This window comes from Thalassophryne amazonica, unplaced genomic scaffold (genome assembly GCF_902500255.1).
Source record: "Thalassophryne amazonica unplaced genomic scaffold, fThaAma1.1, whole genome shotgun sequence".
Taxonomy (NCBI): Eukaryota; Metazoa; Chordata; class Actinopteri; order Batrachoidiformes; family Batrachoididae; genus Thalassophryne; species Thalassophryne amazonica.
Window position 1 is genome coordinate 114406 of NW_022986310.1, and position 9144 is coordinate 123549.

Below are 9144 nucleotides of genomic sequence, written 5' to 3' on the forward strand. Positions count from 1 at the left end.
CCCACCTCACAGGTGTGCCATATCAGGATGCTGATTAGTGCACAGGTGTGCCTTAGACTGCCCACAATAAAAGGCCACTCTGAAAGGTGCAGTTTTGTTTTATTGGGGGGGGGGGGGGGGGGGGGGATACCAGTCAGTATCTGGTGTGACCACCATTTGCCTCATGCAGTGCAACACATCTCCTTCGCATCATCCGTGAAGAGAACACCTCTCCAACGTGCCAAACACCAGCGAATGTGAGCATTTGCCCACTCAAGTCGGTTACGACGACGAACTGGAGTCAGGTCGAGACCCCGATGAGGACGACGAGCATGCAGATGAGCTTCCCTGAGACGGTTTCTGACAGTTTGCGCAAAATTTCTTTGGTTATGCAACCAATTGTTCCAGCAGCTGTCCGAGTGGCTGGTCTCAGACGATCTTGGAGGTGAACATGCTGGATGTGGAGGTCCTGGGCTGGTGTGGTTACACGTGGTCTGCGGTTGTGAGGCTGGTTGGATGTACTGCCAAATTCTCTGAAACGACTTTGGAGACGGCTTATGGTAGAGACATGAACATTCAATACATGAGCAACAGCTCTGGTTGACATTCCTGCTGTCAGCATGCCAATTGCACGCTCCCTCAAATCTTGCGACATCTGTGGCATTGTGCTGTGTGATAAAACTGCACCTTTCAGAGTGGCCTTTTATTGTGGACAGTCTAAGGCACACCTGTGCACTAATCATGGTGTCTAATCAGCATCTTGGTATGGCACACCTGTGAGGTGGGATGGATTATCTCAGCAAAGGAGAAGTGCTCACTATCACAGATTTCGACTGGTTTGTGAACAATATTTGAGAGAAATGGTGATATTGTGTATGTGGAAAAAGTTTTAGATCTTTGAGTTCATCTCATACAAAATGGGAGCAAAACCAAAAGTGTTGCGTTTATATTTTTGTTGAGGTAGTTTTTGAAAAAAATAAAAAGGACCTATACTTTATTGACAGCCCTCGTATTTATATGAAGAAATACTTTAGGGTTATTTAGGGTCTGCTCCTTTCTCTGTCCCTGACCAAAGCTGCATCTACATCTGGAGTTGGTCCCCAAGTGCAGCACTCTGGCTGCCCACTGAATTAATATTGTAGTGATGAATAAATTCTGGGGGCAAAGATAATTATTCTTTGTCTGCTCATAACCAGCGCTGCTCTTACTAGTGTACAACAGGTTACTGATCTTGGACAAAGGAAGACGAAAAATTGAGGGTGGTGATGTCACTTTCCTTTAGGAATAAATTATCCAGAGATTTTACAGAATATGGAGAAATTTTACATGCATCTTTCATCAAAATCCTTCTCATCCTGTTGTGTAAGTATTGACAGAATCCCTGGTGGAATACCTGATGAGGAAAATATTTGACTGTTACAACAACATGCTATCAAGTATCAGTAACACAAACAAGGCAGAGTGAACAAACCTGTTCTGTAGGAGAGATTTAGAGGATTAAAAACAGCATCCAGCCCTTTACTTCTTTTGTTCTCTTCTTTTAAATGACATTTCTTATTCCTGGTCTGTGATCATTCCTTCAGCAGGTGTTCGCTTTAGTTTCAACATGTCCCTCAGCTGTTGGACTCCAGACATGTTTGTAGAAAGACTTAAAAAAAAACCCAAAAAAAAAACAGAGTCAACAACCAAGTGGAGGAAAGACTAAAAACAGGCTGATTTAATCATCTGCTGCTGTTCTGCTGCCCAATCACAGGTGAGACAACATTGAAATCCTCAAGAAGGAGACTCCAACCCTGATCCCAGAGATCACCTGACATCCACATTTTCCTTACGTACCTGCTGCAACCAGCTGATTAGCGACACAGAGAGAGAGATGATATTAATGTCCATAAGATGTTTGCTTAAATCAAACCAAGACAGTGTTAAAATAAAACGAAATGTTCTGAACTTACACGGTAAGTGATCAGGAAAAGAAATGAAGACAATGAGATGTTGTACCCATTTTGTGGCAAAGCAAAGAGATGTAGAAAGTTTGATTTTATAGTCACCATGTCCAGGGATGAAAGTAGTGAAAAATGAAAAAAGCTGAAACAAAAAATTACTCGGGGACATGTCCACCCCCCAGAAAAAGTTTGAATTGTAGAAGCTCTAAGATGCAATCTGGTGCTATTCCAGATAAATAAATTACAGTGAGTGCAGCTCCCATTTTGGTGAGCAAAAAGAAACATCTTTCCTTCTTCAAAATCACTGGTCTCGCATTTTTCTCACAAGAACTAACAAATATATCTTTTCAACATTAAGTAACAAAAACTAATCATACCTGTAAAGTAATGAACTACCACTTGACTTTTAACTGTACTACATAAATATACTTCAATCTACTTCTAAATTTTTAGACCTGTTATTTTTACATATACGATCGGTTTGGTCACCTCTGGTCTTGTCTTTACGTCTTTGAAAAGTGGATGAACACCATACGATGTCAGATTGCCAACACATTATACATATATAGCCCCTCATTTTTTTCCTCAGTGGTGTTGTGAATGTGATATGTTGATAATTGTTAATTTGCTGATCTACTTTATCCACCACAGAACTCTGGTCAGAGAGCAGACATGGACACACAGGAACAGTTCAGAGCCTTTATATGCAGATTTGTTGCCTAACAGATGAACTTGAATGGCTCAGTTTAACATGCAGGGAGCACAGGAGTTGGAATGAAACATCCATAAACCACTGAATGGTCTGAATTAATAGTTTGGATGAATTAATGGTTTCTGCAAGACAGAAACACAAATAAAAAAACTGTGATTTTCGTTCCAAATCGTAAACACATGGTGCTTATTAATACTGAGCAGCGCAAGGATGTTAACAGACGGGCGTGACGTCAGAGTCGTAGTCCATCCGACTCAGTTTCCGCCATGACCGCAAACAGGAAGTTAAAACAGGAAGCACACAAGAAGCATGATGGGAGAAACCGAGGTGCACCATGGGAGAACACTGTTACCTGGTTACTGCTGTCACTGCGGCGGTCGTCCTGTCAGACACCAGTGAAAGGCTGGCGTCAGAATACACTGAGCGAGCCGCATTACGGCTTCCATCAACAAAGTAGTTCGGAAAAATTAATTAATATATTCCGTTTGTGTACTAATTAAAAGGCAGGAAACGCATACAAATGGCGTTAACTGGTTACCGCCTTTGCTGCATTTGTTTTGCGCTGGTCACGCCGGACCGCATTAAGTGAAGCGTCGCTCTCCACTCTGAGCTGAAAGGAAAAAAAACTGCCATCAGAATCTTTCATTATAATCCAGTTACTTCTGTATCGCGTAGATGCAGAAATGTACGGTTTGTGTATGGTAAAGGGTTCGTGTTTCCAAAATGCCGTTTGCTCGGCGAGAGCAGGGGGAGGGAGCTTCACTCATTTTCACAATGAAAAGTTAATAGTTTTCATTGGAACTTTTTCGAAACTACAAACTGTTTACAAGCCTCAGTGTAACAGGTAAGTGGGGAAAAGTGTTTGTAATTGCAATTTAATATGCTGTCAGTAGTGTTGGGCTGAAAAGATCAATTCCCATTTTTTTTTTATTTTTTTTTTTTTATCGATTTTAAATCCCACAGATCGATTCATACATCCAAAGTTCCATTACATACACACACACACACACACACACACACACACACACACACACACACACACACACACACACACACACACTCAACAAAAATATAAACGCAACACTTTTGGTTTTGCTCCCATTTTGTATGAGATGAACTCAAAGATCTAAAACCTTTTCCACATACACAATATCACCATTTCCCTCAAATATTGTTCACAAACCAGTCTAAATCTGTGATAGTGAGCACTTCTCCTTTGCTGAGATAATCCATCCCACCTCACAGGTGTGCCATATCAGGATGCTGATTAGACACCATGATTAGTGCACAGGTGTGCCTTAGACTGCCCACAATAAAAGGCCACTCTGAAAGGTGCAGTTTTGTTTTATTGGGGGGGGATACCAGTCAGTATCTGGTGTGACCACCATTTGTCTCATGCAGTGCAACACATCTCCTTCGCATAGAGTTGATCAGGTTGTCAATTGTGGCCTGTGGAATGTTGGTCCACTCCTCTTCAATGGCTGTGCGAAGTTGCTGGATATTGGCAGGAACTGGTACACGCTGTCGTATACGCCGGTCCAGAGCATCCCAAACATGCTCAATGGGTGACATGTCCGGTGAGTATGCCGGCCATGCGAGAACTGGGACATTTTCAGCTTCCAAGAATTGTGTACAGATCCTTGCAACATGGGGCCGTGCATTATCCTGCTGCAACATGAGGTGATGTTCTTGGATGTATGGCACAACAATGGGCCTCAGGATCTCGTCACGGTATCTCTGTGCATTCAAAATGCCATCAACAAAATGCACCTGTGTTCTTCGTCCATAACAGACGCCTGCCCATACCATAACCCCACCGCCACCATGGGCCACTCGATCCACAACATTGACATCAGAAAACCGCTCACCCACACAATGCCACACACGCTGTCTGCCATCTGCCCTGAACAGTGTGAACCGGGATTCATCCGTGAAGAGAACACCTCTCCAACGTGCCAAACGCCAGTGAATGTGAGCATTTGCCCACTCAAGTCGGTTACGACGACGAACTGGAGTCAGGTCGAGACCCCGATGAGGACGACGAGCATGCAGATGAGCTTCCCTGAGACGGTTTCTGACAATTTGTGCAGAAATTCTTTGGTTATGCAAACCAATTGTTTCAGCAGCTGTCCGAGTGGCTAGTCTCAGATGATCTTGGAGGTGAACATGCTGGATGTGGAGGTCCTGGGCTGGTGTGGTTACACGTGGTCTGCGGTTGTGAGGCTGGTTGGATGTACTGCCAGATTCTCTGAAACGCCTTTGGAGACGGCTTATGGTAGAGAAATTAACATTCAATACACGAGCAACAGCTCTGGTTGACATTCTTGCTGTCAGCATGTCAATTGCACGCTCCCTCAAATCTTGCGACATCTGTGGCATTGTGCTGTGTGATAAAACTGCACCTTTCAGAGTGGCCTTTTATTGTGGGCAGTCTAAGGCACACCTGTGCACTAATCATGGTGTCTAATCAGCATCTTGATATGGCACACCTGTGAGGTGGGATGGATTATCTCAGCAAAGGAGAAGTGCTCACTATCACAGATTTAGACTGGTTTGTGGACAATATTTGAGGGAAATGGTGATATTGTGTATGTGGAAAAAGTTTTAGATCTTTGAGTTCATCTCATACAAAATGGGAGCAAAACCAAAAGTGTTGCGTTTATATTTTTGTTGAGTGTATATATGCATTTCATACCAGCGTTGGAACAGCGTTGCTGAAAAATGTCACTGCAGTTGGTCCGTTGCGGTGTTTTCGTGGGTGTGAAAATGATCATTTCTCTACATTGATTGTGGACCAGGTGGTTCTGATTTCGAAGCAGGTCCACAATTTAGTCATCAACCTCTGTCAAAGCTATTTAAAGGTGTCAATCATGATGACCTGGACTCTTGTCTGTTGCTGGCAAGAAAAAAGAAAAGTCTGCCATTTAATTCACACAATGGTGTTTTTTTTTTTTTTGCGTTCATTCCTCATAACCTGCCTTTTCTGTGGGAGAGAGTGCGAAGGTTCTGTGGTGTGGACTGACTTTCAGCCATGCAGCAAGTGCTGGTGGAAACGACTGACTGAACCGCCAGTCAGTCTGCGTGGCCGTGGGAGAAGTTCTCCTGCAGCGTACCGCACAACCAGCACTGTAGTGGAGACCGAGAAAATCTTAAAATTTATAACTCTGAAACACTGTTGCCTGCATTTTGAGGTCCACATTTTGTGAAGTAAAGCCATAGTTTGTTTTTTTTTTTAATCTTTGTTACAGCCTTACTTTAAACCCAAAAGAAACAAGGCATCAGGCCAAAACATGGAAGCCTGTCGAAATGTACCTGTGTCAGGTACTTCTGGCTGCCATTCAGCCTGTTTGTAAAATAAAAATATTACTCCATCATTCTGGGCAGGGGATTGGTCCGTGCCATCAGTCTTATAGCCATCATTACTAACTACCAATGCTTCATTAATTTGCTGTCAAATGTCAATATACTAGTATTAATGTTGCATAACTAGATAATTAGATAACAGCTCCAAAACAATTTTAAAACACTAACCCAAATCGATATCAGATCAAATTGAAATAATCAATTCTGAGCCTTAAGAATCAAATCGATTTTTGAAATTTGAATTGATACCCAGCTATAGTTGTCAGTGCCGCAGAAGTCAGGAGAATAAATATCTTTTAGTGTGTAAACATCACTTTTTTAATGAAATTATTAACCCCTGAAGAAAATTATTAAAATAATATTGCCCAATTGAATCTTCAATTTTTTGCAATATGTCAAACAAACAACTTCAATATTTTTCCATAGAGAAAAATGCTGCTCGGTCAAAGGATTTGCCTCCATTATATTACAGTAACACCAGAGAAACACTAATAACTGTTGGCTGAACTTATTTAAAATAATATCAAAACAAACCACATAGCGGCTAGTTAGCTTAGCCCTTAGCCAATAATGCCAAATAACTTAAAACATCCCCACTCGGCAGGAATCAATATCAACACCACGCAAAATCCATCCGTGATAAAACAGAAAACCCTCTGCAAATAAGTAACTCACCCTGTTCACGAAGGAATTCTACTTTAAAAGCAGCGTTGTTGGAGTCAAAAATAAAAACTGGTCCTAACGCGACCGAAGCTAACAGCGCATTGGGGCTGTCCAAATCGATGCCTGACCTAAATAACAACTAATACAACTAAAGGGAATTTACAACACAATGATCTAAAAAATGATCCAGGCGACTGGCAAAAAAAAAAAAAAAGAAGCTAAAATCCCCCCAAAAGCAGCGATTTTTCATCCCTGCATCTCTGTACATAAAGTTGTAAATAAACGCAGTGCTACTCAACTGAACAAACTTGTTATGCAATTTTTTTCTTCTGTCTTTCAGCTGTTCCCGTTAGGGGTCGCCACAGCAGATCAATCGTTGCCATCTCACCCTGTCCTCTGTATCTTCCTCTGTCACACCAACTACCTGCATGTCCTCCCTCAGCACATCCATAAACCTCCTCTTTGTCCTCCTTCTTCTCCTCCTGCCTGGTGGCTCCATCCTCAGCATCCTTCTCCCTATATACCCTGGGTCTCTCCTCTGCACATGTCCAAACCATCTCAATCTCGCCTCTGACTTTGTCTCCAAACGTCCCACCTGAGCTGTCCCTCTGATATGTTCATTCCTAATCTTGTCCATTCTTGTCACTCATAATTTTTTTAAATACAGTTGTTAGTATTGGTATGTATTTATGACTCAAACATCATCATCTTGCAGAATATCAGTGAAGAAGCATACTGTAGCCTCCGTTACAATTCCACCATGACGGCACCAACTGGACTAAATTTCCAACTATTCCATCACAAACCGACTTAGTAAGAGTTACCGAGAGGAATTCAGATACCAGAAACTAACATTTTATAAGCCATATACAGTGAGGAAAATATGTATTTGAGAACTGTTAAGTTTGCAAGTTTTCCCACTTACTGGGAAAACTTTTCTCCTCTTTTTGGTGGATCCACTGATGCTATGGAGGAGCCACTCTTTTTGGGGGGATTTCAGCTTTTTTGCCAAGTCACCTGGGTCATTTTTTAGATCAGTGCAAATCCATTGTGTTGTAAATTCCTTTTAGTTGTATTAGTTGTTATTTAGGTCAGGCATCGATTTGGACAGCCCCAATGCGCTGTTAGCTTCGGTTGCGTTAGGACCAGTTATTTTTGGCTCCAACAACGCTGCTTTTAAAGTAGAATTCCTTCGTGAAGAGGGTGAGTTACTTATTTGCAGAGGGTTTTCTGTTTTATCGGGGATGGATGTTCCGTTGTGTTCTTAGTGATTCTTGCCGAGTGGGAATGTTTTAAATTATTTGGTATTATTGGCTAAGTGCTAAGCTAACTACCCACCATGTGGTCTGTTTAGACGATGTTAGAATATTATGTTAAATAAGTTCAGTCAACAGTTAATATAATGGAGGCAAAGCCTTTGTCCGAGCAGCGTTTTTCTCTGTGGAAAAAATATTGAAGTTCAATCAATCAATCAATTTTTTTATATAGCGCCAAATCACAACAACACATTTGCCCCAAGGCGCTTTATATTGTAAGGCAAGGCCATATGATAATTATGTAAAACCCCAACGGTCAGAACGACCCCCTGTGAGCAAGCACTTGGCTACAGTGGGAAGGAAAAACTCCCTTTTAACAGGAAGAAACCTCCAGCAGAACCAGGCTCAGGGAGGGGCAGTCTTCTGCTGGGACTGGTTGGGGCTGAGGGAGAGAACCAGGAAAAAGACATGCTGTGGAGGGGAGCAGAGATCGGTCACTAATGATTAAATGCAGAGTGGTGCATACAGAGCAAAAAGAGAAAGAAGCAGTGCATCATGGGAACCCCCCAGCAGTCTACGTCTATAGCAGCATAACTAAGGGATGGTTCAGGGTCACCTGATCCAGCCCTAACTATAAGCTTTAGCAAAAAGGAAAGTTTTAAGCCTAATCTTAAAAGTGGAGAGGGTGTCTGTCTCCCTGATCTGAATTGGGAGCTGGTTCCACAGGAGAGGAGCCTGAAAGCTGAAGGCTCTGCCTCCCATTCTACTCTTACAAACCCTAGGAACTACAAGTAAGCCTGCAGTCTGAGAGCGAAGCGCTCTATTGGGGTGATATGGTACTACGAGGTCCCTAAGATAAGATGGGACCCGATTATTCAAAACCTTATAAGTAAGAAGAAGAATTTTAAATTCTATTCTAGAATTAACAGGAAGCCAATGAAGAGAGGCCAATATGGGTGAGATATGCTCTCTCCTTCTAGTCCCCGTCAGTACTCTAGCTGCAGCATTTTGAATTAACTGAAGGCTTTTTAGGGAACTTTTAGGACAAACTGATAATAATGAATTACAATAGTCCAGCCTAGAGGAAATAAATGCATGAATTAGTTTTTCAGCATCACTCTGAGACAAGACCTTTCTGACTTTAGAGATATTGCGTAAATGCAAAAAAGCAGTCCTACATATTTGTTTAATATGCGCTTTGAATGACATATCCTGATCAAAAATGACT

At 42.0% G+C, this 9144-nt stretch overlaps 2 long non-coding RNA genes across 2 annotated transcripts; both read right to left on the reverse strand.

Moving 5' to 3' along the window:
• Positions 1 to 1232: 1232 nt before the first annotated feature.
• On the reverse strand, positions 1233 to 1512 carry LOC117506039. Its single transcript, XR_004559349.1, has 2 exons — positions 1451 to 1512; positions 1233 to 1372 (listed from the first exon to the last, which is right to left on the reverse strand). It is a non-coding gene; the product is annotated as an uncharacterized LOC117506039 (long non-coding RNA).
• Positions 1513 to 1567: 55 nt separating this feature from the next.
• On the reverse strand, positions 1568 to 6733 carry LOC117506038. Its single transcript, XR_004559348.1, has 3 exons — positions 6673 to 6733; positions 5330 to 5760; positions 1568 to 1627 (listed from the first exon to the last, which is right to left on the reverse strand). It is a non-coding gene; the product is annotated as an uncharacterized LOC117506038 (long non-coding RNA).
• Positions 6734 to 9144: the final 2411 nt, after the last annotated feature.